Source organism: Diabrotica undecimpunctata, chromosome 4 (assembly GCF_040954645.1).
Source record: "Diabrotica undecimpunctata isolate CICGRU chromosome 4, icDiaUnde3, whole genome shotgun sequence".
Lineage (NCBI taxonomy): Eukaryota > Metazoa > Arthropoda > Insecta > Coleoptera > Chrysomelidae > Diabrotica > Diabrotica undecimpunctata.
In genome coordinates, this window is record NC_092806.1 from 85,160,400 (window position 1) to 85,173,936 (window position 13,537).

The following is a 13,537-nucleotide window of genomic DNA, read 5'->3' on the forward strand; positions in this document are numbered from 1 at the left end:
AAGTTATAACGCTCGCCCCTCATGACATGTCCCAGATATTGCAGTTTTCTGACTTTAATTGTACTTAAAACTTCTTTATCTTTTCCCATTCTTCTCGACATTCGTGACTCTATCCACCCAATTTATTCTTAATATCCTTCTGTAGGCCCATAACTCGAAGGCTTCTAATCTATCAGAAACATCTTTCTTTAATGTCCAAGCCTCCAACCCATAAAATAATACGTAGAAGACGTATTGTCTTGTAATTTGTCCCAGAACTCATTCTTTTCGTTTTTTGTTGCGTGTTCATCTGGTCCATAGCATATGATTAGGTTTGTATTGGTTTCCTCTGTATCCATATCTATGTCTACTCTTAATATACGTTCGTTGTAATATATCCAATTTTTTACTTTGTTAATACTGTCCTTTATCATGCACGATACTCCTGCCTGAGCTCTCTTCATTTCTTCCACTCCACTGTATATTAGTAACATTCCGTTTTCTAATATTATTGATCCTCTTCCTTTTGTCTTTGTCTCTGTTATATCCAATTTTTGTCCTTTTCCCATTAGTCTTTTCATCTGCTGCTATCTTCTCAAGATTTCTTTGTATTTCTATCTCTTTTCTCTATCAAGTTTTTAGGATTTTTCCTTTATAGTTATAGCACATAAAGGCAGAAAAACAGACAGACAATAACTATTCAGTCCTTAATAATAAATATTAAAAGGGCCAAAAATTTTATTATATAGTTTGTTCTCATAAATTGTGGAGATAATTACATATTCAACATACATTCTAGCGAAAATGAATGAATTTATTCAATATGTGGAAGTGAAAAAAAAAAAACGAAATAACCCTCTTTGCTGAACCTTAAAACTTGAATTACTAGATTTTTAGGTAACTGAACTAAGCATCAAATTTAGATTAATAGCGACTTGGCGCCATTTTGTAAGATACTTTTAAATCGGACCATGGAGAAATTAATATATTATTTGAAAGCACTTGTATAAATCAATAGATCCCTGGATTTTTTTGATTCTTTGTGGCACCGTTTCAAAATCCCCACTAAATTGTAAAAATCTTATTAAAATATCTCTCGGTGAAAGAATAACTCTTTCTTCCCAGATGGATAACGTCACTAGTATGACATATATGCCGAAAAATCTTAATTTAAAAATAAAATCGACCTTTTTTGAGATTTATCTCCATACATAAAAGAAATTTAAAATAACAATCGTTATATTTGTCCCTTTCATCTCTACGCCCATGACTACTATATGTACTAAATATCCAATGATAAATAAAATAGTTTGAAAAATTAAATAATGTATAAAATTATCGAAACAATATTAAAAAAGATATTATGATTTTTCCATTATTTGATTTTTAAAACTAAAGAGACAAAAATCAGAGCATAGGTAATAATTAAAAAAATATATTCCCTCATTGGAATCGAACTCGCGACTTCTGGTTCTAAATACTGCGCTTCAACTCATTCGACCAGTAACCTTAAATAATAATTGATAGTAACCTAATCAATGTCATTATTTGACAAGAACATTATTAAGATGTCAGTTTTTTGGTTTTATTTTGTTTTGGGTTTATTTATTTATTGTATTTCAAAAATATAAAGGTTATTACGAATCATAGAAGTTCCAGGAAGAATATTTATTTTTAAAAGACTTTGGCCAAAAGTATATATCTACCGAATTAATATAAAATAATAATAATATTAATAAATAAATATATTTACAAAAGGAAGATTTTTATTCTCGAGAGAGAAAATATATCTTCTGTCTCTCTCTTACCTATATCTTATATATGTAATGATTTTGACGATTCACTCCCGTACAAATTTCAAAGGACTTTTTACAAAGTAGAATGTAATGAAAGTGTGACTTCTAACATTATTAACAAGATATATGTTATATAAGTATTCTCTGTAATTTTGGTTTATCTCGGTAACTTTAGATGTAATAAAATATATTCAGCATATGGGGTATATTTAAATAATATATATATATATATATATATATATATATATATATATATATATATATATATATATATATATAAAGTAATGGCATGTCTCACAGAGAAAACAGAAAACCAAAAATGGTATATCGATGGAAGGCAACTGTATATACGTATTTCTGACTATTGGTCGTCTTCAGTACGGTGCAGCCAAGTTAGAAAAGGAGCATATTAACTTATTACATATTAAATTAGGATCACTATATATATATATATATATATATATATATATATATATATATATATATATATATATTTTTATGATGTATTGTTTGTTTGAATGATGAGCAATGAGTATTTTTAATAATATAGGGTTTTTATCGCGGTTCTCAAAGAATTAGTTTGTAAGTACTTTTTTAAATTATCTTTATTATAACTATTATGAAACACACATATATATATATATATATATATATATATATATATATATATATATCTAACCTAGCCAATGTAAATTTAAAATAAACTATCTTTAAATTGATACTCTTATAAAACTAATTAAATTCTATAGACAATGTAAAATTTAAACAAACTATCTTCAAAATTGAAATTGTTATGACATTAACTAAATTATATTAACAAAATTTTGTACCTTTCTTTCACTGAATGCCTAAATGAACTGTTTTCCACTATATAGATTCTAATCACCACTGACTTTCTTCGTACTTCGGTTATCCTTGTTTTTGTGAAATTACTTTTTCCAATTATCAGCTTCTACCAATTTAAGATATATTATTCTTCACCAGCATTTATAAACCACCAAGCAAACCAGCAAAACAGCATTTATATTTATTCTTCTTTTCAATATACCAATATCCAATTATTATAAGTTGATTTATACTAATCTCCAATCATAATATAATTTTAATTTCTTACAATATTCTTCTAATATACTTTTTTAATCTTCAATAATTATTTGTGTATCATTATAAATGTGCATAATTTTTAATCTTCATTTAACTCACTATATTAAACAATTGGACTATTTGATTCACTGACTCCAACTAACTTTCATATTTCTTACTAAACGTTTCTGACTGACTTCTTGAAAATTCTGAACAATTTACTTCACTAACTAAGTGTGTCTACTAACTTTCATAATAAACTGGCTTCATAGTAACTGTAACTCATAACTGATCGATTCTAATCCAAATCACCGGGTATTTATATCTTTTTTTTCTGTTCTAGAATCATCTGGCAATAAATCATGTTCCATTTGTTCTATTACTTCTATATGGATGTTCTCGAAAAAAGTATATGTTCGTTCCACAGACAACCATTATTTCGAAAATGTTCGACCGTAAACAATGGTCAAATTCTGCATTTTGGAGAATTCGTTAATGTTCTATTGATAATTTTGTTGACATTTAGGCTTTTCAGATCAGAATAAACATTTAAATCATTAAATATATATAAATTAAACATTTTAAACTAACATTATTATTATAACCCCACTTTATATTCCTAAAAATTCTTAATTTCTGTCAGTCACTTACTGTATAGTTGGTTTCCTATGCACATGACTCACTTAAATATATTTACAACATTAAAATACAACTTTTTACAATTATTATATGCTAATTTCTTAAAAATGCCCTCACATAAATAATTTTTATTAAATTCTCTAGTATATAACTTATTAAAATAACCAAATATCTAATATTATCTAATGTGTAACTTATAAATTAATTTTTTAAATAATATCATTTCAACACCCCAAAATTAAATTTAAAATAAATAATTTACTTATTATTTTTTTAAATATTAATTTTCTTATCCACATATCTTAGTAATTATAATAAATGAAATAATTTAATTTCCTATTTTAATTGTTCTATCAAATACATCCCTGTTCGCTGTCTATGTCAAAGCAGAGAACAACGGAGCACAGTTCGGCTATTCTATGGTCAAACTGTCATGTCAAATGGATCAATGGATGCTATATCAGAGAATAAAATATAACCTTAATTAAAAATATAATCTATATTGTGTTCTGTTTATTTATAGACAAAATCTAGGAATTATTTCCATTCAACAGGCTTTCATCCATATGAATTGGTAAGTTTTACACTTTTTATAAAGACATTTACACAATCAATTCTGTATCTAACCCCAAATTATGATTTTTAGGGTACCAAACAATTTCCATATGTACAAAATTCAACAAGTATGATGTCAAATTTATTCACAACAATGAAATCTACCATCTATTTAACAAATCAAGTCTATTGAATAAAATGGATATATCAGTAAGCTGTTAGTGTTAAGTTTATAACCTAGATATATCACTACTTTTTGAAAAAATGTACATTTTTCTTGATTTATTTTTAGTCCAACTTTGTCTAATGTATTGATTATAATTTTTAGGTGTATCTCATGATCTTCAGCAGTTTTAGAAAAAATTAATATATCATCAATGTAGTGAATTACAAAATGTTCGTATTGATCCAGAATATCATGAAGACATCTACATAGAGCACTGCAAGATGATTGAAGTCCAAATGGTACTACTTTGAATTGATATACTACTCCATCTATCTGAAATCCTGTATACTGTCTACTTTTTCTTTCTAGAGGTATTAACCAAAAACTATGCAGTAAATCGATTTTAGTGAAAAATGACATTTCTGTAATTCTTTCTAGTATTCCATCTTCTAACATATTATTAATTGTTTTGTTTACTTCTTCTCTGTATTTATATGGTATTGGGTATGATTTTGTTTTAAAATCTTTTTCTTCCTTAACTTTTATACTATGGATATAATTTTGTGCAATTCTATTTTCTTTATTGACAAGTCCCTTGTGTTGCTGCAATATGGAAATGACTATTGATTTATATTCTTCAGGGCAATTAACTTTTATCACATCTTCTTCTTTACAAATAAAATTATTCTTCATTATGTACTCATTATTCCTTGCTTCCAATTTTACGCACTCCACCTCGTAGGCATCCATCTGCTTAAAATTTCCATTCCTTAAATATTCACTACAATAATTATTCTTTACATTCTTTTGGAACATTTCCCTATCATCAAAATACATATCTTCTTCATAAACATCATTATTTTCTTTTAATAATATCCTATCAATTCTTATTCCTTCTTCCACCTCATCTTTCTGCATAAATTTAATTATTTGCCCTTCCAAAGTTACCATTTTTTCTTCAAAATCTATCTTTACTTTCTTCTTTTCCAATTCATCATTTCCCATTAATATATCAACACATAAATCCTTGACAATAAATCCTTGCATATTAATTTCTTTATTAAGAATATTAATTTTAAAATTGGCTAGTTTATCAATTTCACCCAACTTCTTATTATTTGCACCAACAATTTTAATTTTTGGAATCTTTATTATATCTGATAGTTTTAATGTATTAAAAATAAAATTCTCCGAGACTAAAGTACTTTCTGAACCAGTATCTATCATAATTTTAATCATTTTATTTTTGGCCAAAGCATTTATATAAATTAAATTAATAGATTCAATAATTTTATCTTCATCTAGAGAAATAAATTCAGAAGGTTTTTCATAATAGCAATGGCCTAACTTGTAATTCAGAAAGTTTACTGAACACAATTTTGATTATTAGAATTGTCAGATTGTATCTGACCACTTGGATCTGATGTCCTATGTCTTTCCCTACTGTGACTTCTACTCACATTTTCCTGCCTTGTACTACTTCGTTCCCTGTCTTCGCAGCTTCTATTCCTTCGAACACAATTTACCTGTCTGTTATAGTTATGTCGCTCTGTATTTCTTCTATTGTTAAAATCTTGTCTATTATTATTAGTACTGTTATTAAAATGTTGTCTATTATAATTACTGTTATTATTATTAAAATTTTGTAAATTATTACCATATCTATAATTATTGTTATATGATTGTCTATATTGTTGATTATCATTTTTATTATATTGAAAGTTATTATTGTTTTTTCTGTTGTTATTATTACTTGTCATATTGCCTCTTTGTATTCTTTGAATAAAATTAATAAAACTATCTATTGTTTGAATATTTTGTACAGTTACTGTTTGCACCACATCAGCATCAAAATGTCTAGATACATTTAAGACTGTTTCATCCTCTCTAAGTGGTGGTTCTAAATATTTTGCAACTGTTATCAGTTTCAATGCATAATCTACCATATTTGATTTTAAATTGTGATTATACTTTCCAAAATATAGAATTTCTCTAAACTTGGCTTGCTCTAATTCACCCCAATAATAATTTAAAAATTTATTTTCAAATGTTTGAAAGTTATCTAAATCATTTTCAATACTAGCAAACCAAGTTGCTGCATTGTCATTTAATGTCACTCTAATATAATCTTTAATATCATTAATATTATTCACAAATCTTAATTTATGTTTTAAACTATTTATGTATACTCTAGGATGCAAATTTTTTATATTACCAGAGAATTTAATCCCAGTCTCATTTGTTAAATTTAAGTAAGGTCTTTCTATGTCTCTCATTTGTGAAATATCATCTATTCTCTGTTCCACATTTCTTATTTGATTACTATTTATTTGGATATTTTGTTGTATATCGTCTAATTTTTCTTCTGTGTTTCTCCTGTCTTCGTTAATTTTTACTTCTAAGTTACATTTCTGCATCTCTATTTTCTGTTCTATATCTATCTTATTATCTTGAATAATCCTCTTTACTTCTGTCCTCTCATTGTCTATCCTTTTCTTGTAGTCATTCCGTATACTTTTTATTTCATTTGCTACTTTTTTCTCTGCAGTTTCAAGTTTTTTATCCATTTGTTTTTCTATTTGCTTTACAATTTTATTATTATCTTCTATTTTCTTTTCTAATTTTCTATAATTCTCTTCCAATTTCTGTTCCATTTTTTTTTATGTCCTCTTTGACTTCTTTTGAATTCTCTTCCATTTTTTTCGTATTCTCTTCCATTTTCTGTTCTATTTTTTTTATGTCTTCTTTGACTTCTTTTGAATTCTCTTCCATTTTTTTCGTATTCTCTTCCATTTTTTTCGTATTCTCTTCCATTGTCTTGTTCATCTGCATCATTAATGACATCAAAGCTGCCATATTGACATTTTCCTCTCTTTCTGGGTTCATTTCTGCAGTATCTTGTGGAACTTGAACTAAACTCTCCTCTTGTATAGGTTGTGTTTCTACTTCCACATCTTCTTCATTCTTTTTGCTTCTTGTACCTTTCTTTCCTTGAGACAGTTTGAGACTTTACTTGTTCAAATATAATTAAAAATAAAATCTATAATTTTTTCTTTCTACTGATAATTAATTTAATTATATGAGAGCACTTATCTTCCCAAACTAATTCTTTTAAATAGAGAGCCACCGCGTTGGGTGCCAAATTGTTATGATGAATTGTTTGTTTGAATGATGAGCAATGAGTATTTTTAATAATATAGGGTTTTTATCGCGGTTCTCAAAGAATTAGTTTGTAAGTACTTTTTTAAATTATCTTTATTATAACTATTATGAAACACACACATATATATATATATATATATATATATATATATATATATATATATATATATATATATATATATATATATATATATCTAACCTAGCCAATGTAAATTTAAAATAAACTATCTTTAAATTGATACTCTTATAAAACTAATTAAATTCTATAGACAATGTAAAATTTAAACAAACTATCTTCAAAATTGAAATTGTTATGACATTAACTAAATTATATTAACAAAATTTTGTACCTTTCTTTCACTGAATGCCTAAATGAACTGTTTTCCACTATATAGATTCTAATCACCACTGACTTTCTTCGTACTTCGGTTATCCTTGTTTTTGTGAAATTACTTTTTCCAATTATCAGCTTCTACCAATTTAAGATATATTTTTCTTCACCAGCATTTATAAACCACCAAGCAAACCAGCAAAACAGCATTTATATTTATTCTTCTTTTCAATATACCAATATCCAATCATTATAAGTTGATTTATACTAATCTCCAATCATAATATAATTTTAATTTCTTACAATATTCTTCTAATATACTTTTTTAATCTTCAATAATTATTTGTGGTATCATTATAAATGTGCATAATTTTTAATCTTCATTTAACTCACTATATTAAACAATTGGACTATTTGTAACTGATTCACTGACTCCAACTAACTTTCATATTTCTTACTAAACTTTTCTGACTGACTTCTTGAAAATTCTGAACAATTTACTTCACTAACTAAGTGTGTCTACTAACTTTCATAATAAACTGGCTTCATAGTAACTGTAACTCATAACTGATCGATTCTAATCCAAATCACCGGGTATTTATATCTTTTTTTTCTGTTCTAGAATCATCTGACAATAAATCATGTTCCATTTGTTCTATTACTTCTATATGGATGTTCTCGAAAAAAGTATATGTTCGTTCCACAGACAACCATTATTTCGAGAATGTTCGACCGTAAACAATGGTCAAATTCTGCATTTTGGAGAATTCGTTAATGTTCTATTGATAATTTTGTTGACATTTAGGCTTTTCAGATCAGAATAAACATTTAAATCATTAAATATATATAAATTAAACATTTTAAACTAACATTATTATAACCCCACTTTATATTCCTAAAAATTCTTAATTTCTGTCAGTCACTTACTGTATAGTTGGTTGCCTATGCACATGGCTCACTTAAATATATTTACAACATTAAAATACAACTTTTTACAATTATTATATGCTAATTTCTTAAAAATGCCCTCACATAAATAATTTTTATTAAATTCTCTAGTATATAACTTATTAAAATAACCAAATATCTAATATTATCTAATGTGTAACTTATAAATTAATTTTTTAAATAATATCATTTCAACATATATATATATATATATATATATATATATATATATATATATATATATATATATATATACCAATTTGCAGAGAATACTTCTTTGAAAGAAACAAAAAAGCTCATAAGGAAAAAAGATGAAGTCTAATATATATGTTAATACCTATAAAAAAAATGCTCTTGTATAGTTGGTCAAACGTAGAGATTAACTGTGATAAAATGAAAAAAGATTCAAAAAGAAAAATGGTCATATTGGAAATTTATGAATAGTAGTGGATGTTTAGATGAGAGTTTTGACTAATTGTATGTTCAGTGGAGATCTGTGTGTAGTAGTGAGTGTTCAGCGAAGACTCTTGGCGAATTGTACGTTTAGTGGGGATTTGTGTATAGTAGTGGTCGTTCAGATGTGGCTTGTAGAGAACGTTTAGGTCCTTATCGGTTTGTGATCATCCAACTCATATCTATGTCGAGTAATAATCGTTAGTTGTTTGGTCATACTGGATGAATGGTATACATACTTTGGTTAGGCCTCGTCATAATTGGATTATATATGATTATTGTAAAATGGTAATTGTTGTAGATAAAATATAGTATGCAACAAAACGATATCGTATATCAATAATCATATTTGTGAGTTGTGTATAGTAGTTACCGTTCGGAGGATACTTGTAATGACTGCTCAGATGAGATTTATAAGAACCTTCTATGACCAACACATTCTTACCGGAGACGGGTAATACAACAACAACAATTTTAAAAATGAGTTAGTTGTTCGTCGTAGATAAAATATAGTATGCAAATCTTTCCATTTCCGCCCTCCCTTTCATTTAACCTCTCGTACGTCAAAATTGGACAAATAACAAAGGAGATACGATGTAATACCGTTTTCTTAGCGTTTGTTTTTTGTGATAATATATTCATTAGCCCGTCCTCTTTTATTTACCGCTTTATACGTAGTAATTGAACCAATAACAATGGAGATACGATGTAATACCGTTTCGGCGATGTCTTTGCGTTTGTTTTTATGATGACAAGATATGATATAGTGCCGTTTTGGCAATGTTACCATGTTTGATTTTATTGTTGTCATAATCGATATTCCTTCGTCTTTCATTTGACGTCTCATACGTCAAAATCGGACCAATAGCAACGGGGATGCAATATAGTGCCGTTTTGGCAAAGTCTTTGCGTTTTTGTCTTAACATATTCGTTACCACCTACCGTTTTCATCGATACCTTTCACGTTGTTGTACGTTGAGCTGTTTAGTAAGCTTAGTGTCCTTTTGGCTATACACCGCCATGTTTTTTTCTGTGTCTACGTATTCGTTGGCCCCTCTCCTTTCATTTGATGCCTTGTACGTAGCAATCGGTTCAATAACACCGAAGATACGATATAGTGCTGTTTTGGCAATGTCTTTGCGATTTCTATTCAAAAAAATTAACGATTACGTCACTACACCTACACCGTTGACATCATCCCTAATATAAATAAAATATAAATAACTTTATTTATTAATCATATTTATTTGCACTACACCGCTGGACGCACGTACCAAGTACTGAATTCAAATTGAACCCAGACAGTAATCCTGTAGTTAGAAAGAGATATCTTAAAATCCGTGAGACCAGCGGTTCGCCTATTTAAAACAGTGAAGATTTGTGCACTGCACAAAGAGACAAGAGTATTTCGATTCACAGTTTGGTATTTTCTGTTGTGGGATTTACTTATCTTAAATACATTATTAGTAGTTTTAGGATAGAGCCTTATTCACTGGAGTATATAAAAGAAAGCGCAAATAGTTTTGAAGATCGACCTCTTAAAAAAATAATGGATCACCTCGGCCGAAGATGAACTTGGTACAAGAATGTGCCATAAAAAGTTTGAACGTTGTTTTAAAGTTGTACAATATAAAAAAAACTTCGTGGTTGTGCGGGTGTGATAAACATGTTTTCCATGTTTAGTGTTTTCAAAGAATAAAACTATTTCTGCAGGGTGGACAAAAACGGGCGTTTGGGATTTACCTCACTTATTACCAAACATTAAAAAACACGGTTCTTCTCAAATTCATTTAAAGAATGAATTGCATCTCTCGGATATTGGCAATATTGATGTTCGCCAATAATCATATTCTGGCTATCGAAAATCAATAAAAGACTTTAACGACCAAGTTAAAAAAAATCGTTACATTTTGTCCCGCCTTATCGATTGTGTAAAATTTTGTGGCGTATTCGAAATAGCTTTGCGGATACGTGACGAGTCATCATAAAGCTTAAATCCAGGAATATACAGGTGCCTCATTGATTTTGTATCAGAAATCGAGATGGCTATGAAACATTTGCAGGGAAGTAATGTTTTTAAAGTTAAGTTAAAATCAATTCAAAATGACATATTAGATGCTATTGTAACTGTTTGAGAGGAAGAGATTAAAAAGCAGGTTTCAGAGGTACAGTTTGTATCCATTCAGACTGATGTTTCTACCCATTAGAAACTTGGGTAGTTATTATTTTAAGATATGAGCGGAATGGCCAAATTTACGAAGGTTTTTGAAAATTTTTATAACCTGTTTCACATAGTGCCAGAGACATAGCCACAGAAATTAGAAAAGAGTTGGAATTGCTTAATATTTCCGTAAATAAGCTATACTTCAGAATCAAATATATTTTCTATATACAATACTTATATATAGAAAACATCTAAAGTACGATAATATTCTTTGTAAAAGTCATACATGACAACATCGCATTCTAGGACCGGTAGAAAGGAATAGTAGATCAACGTTGTCATAATATAGAGAGAGATAAATTGCTAATCATATTAAAATTAACATAATTATAAATAGGTACATATTTATTTAATACAAGTAGCTTTGTCGTAACTTCTTATGATATTTTTCGTACGCCATTGGAAGACCTACAATATTTGACCAAAAGTGCCCATTCGAAACAAGAGATGAAAAGTAGGGAAAATGATTTTAATTAAATAAAGAGTATTTACAAAAGATAATTTTATTTTATCTTATTATAATTATAGTAACGACAGTTTATTTGTTTTTCGGTAAGAATATCATATACCATGAATCATAGAAATCAGTATAAAATATTGCTTAGTTAAATCATGCACTTTGCCGGCTATTAAAGATTTAAAAGCAAATAAACGGACCGCTTGGAATGCATATATCTAATTACTAATTGCAACTTAAAATAATACAGTGTGCGTATGTCAGCGATTTTATGTCGTTCTCTGAGACTACATAATGATAATAAGGCTTTGTGGTTCTTCATTTGTTATTCTTTACAGTTAAATGTTAATTGAAAATGGAAATTCGAAAAATATATCGACAATCTAGTAAACCGCATGCCTGAGAGTTTTGGCAACACTGACCTCCATAAGCCTAATGTTATTTTCTTAACGTGGAACGCTGTATAGATAGGATGCTAGAGAACAGAGGAAATTATTTTACCACAATAAACCAAGCAGAGGCGTTGGTGGGATATTTAAATAATGCAAGTTTCATTTATTGACTTACATTTTTTCGCTTAAATAATGCCCAACTGTGAAGAATTACTTCTTTATTCTAATAATTCTTTTTAAAGAATCAATCTCGATCTTTGGGTGCCGTTAAAATGAACAGATTTTTATAAACAATTTTGACAAAGCCATTTCAAATATTCGTAACTTAGATCGACCACCGAAGAAGCGCCATCAGTCAGTATCGTATTCTGTACAAACAAAAGGAGTGTGATATCCTGATTAATCAGGCCAAAGATAGGTTTCATTTTACAGAAAATCTTCTGACTTCCTACCGATGATTTTGATAACGTTACGTGAACCGATAACTTATTTCAAAAAGAAAAACTTATGTGTTATTTATGACAGAAGATTTTCATCATGCGAGAAGTGTGTTGGCAGTTTTACATTTTATTATCGATAGAAACCTGACCGAATGTTTTAGTAAAACATGTGCCATGTTATTAAAATTAATCTGTACAATTCCAATTCGAATGTGAACGTAGTTTTTCTACAATGAAAAGGATTAAATCTTTACTGAGAAATACAATGCAGCAGAACATATTAAATTCATTTCATATGCTATTGCAGACTTTAATGCTTGTATTATCGATGTTTTTGCAAAAGGCAAAAATCAAAGAATAGATATTTTGTATAAATAAAATGAATAAACTATATTATTTTTAAAGTTTAAATTTTGTTTCTAAGTCGCATTGATGTAGTGTATTGCATACGACAATAAAACTTATATCATATTTCTTTTATGTTTTATTTATGTAGGGACAATAGTAATAGACAAGTAAAATAGACAAGTTAGGGCGAGGTCCCCAAAAGTTTTTATTCTTATTCTTGCAGGCGGCGCCTTTTTAATTTACTATGAGCCGCCATCAGCTCAGAGGGATAGATACAAATATTCACAATTTTACTGTTTCTTAGGAAGAATTTTTTTGAGGTTACTTTTGATATCATCATGTTCCTTCTGAGGATGAATACTGGTCTACTGCAGAAGATATGCATATTAAGCTATACGACTTAATGGAATAAGTTATATTTCTAGAAGTACATCATAAGGAAGATGTACTATATTCCAAAGAAACAAACGCTTATTAAATGTAAAAAGCAAGGACATAAAAATTTTTGTTTTTGTAAATATCATACAACCTAAAAAGTTTACCTGTAACATTAGGTTTACAGTT

General features: G+C 28.1%; 1 protein-coding gene across 2 annotated transcripts in view; it reads left to right on the forward strand.

Moving 5' to 3' along the window:
- The window catches only part of LOC140439741 (DDB1- and CUL4-associated factor 10 homolog), a 388,500-nt gene that overhangs the window by 99,121 nt on the left and 275,842 nt on the right, over positions 1-13,537 (forward strand). The window lies entirely within an intron of this gene.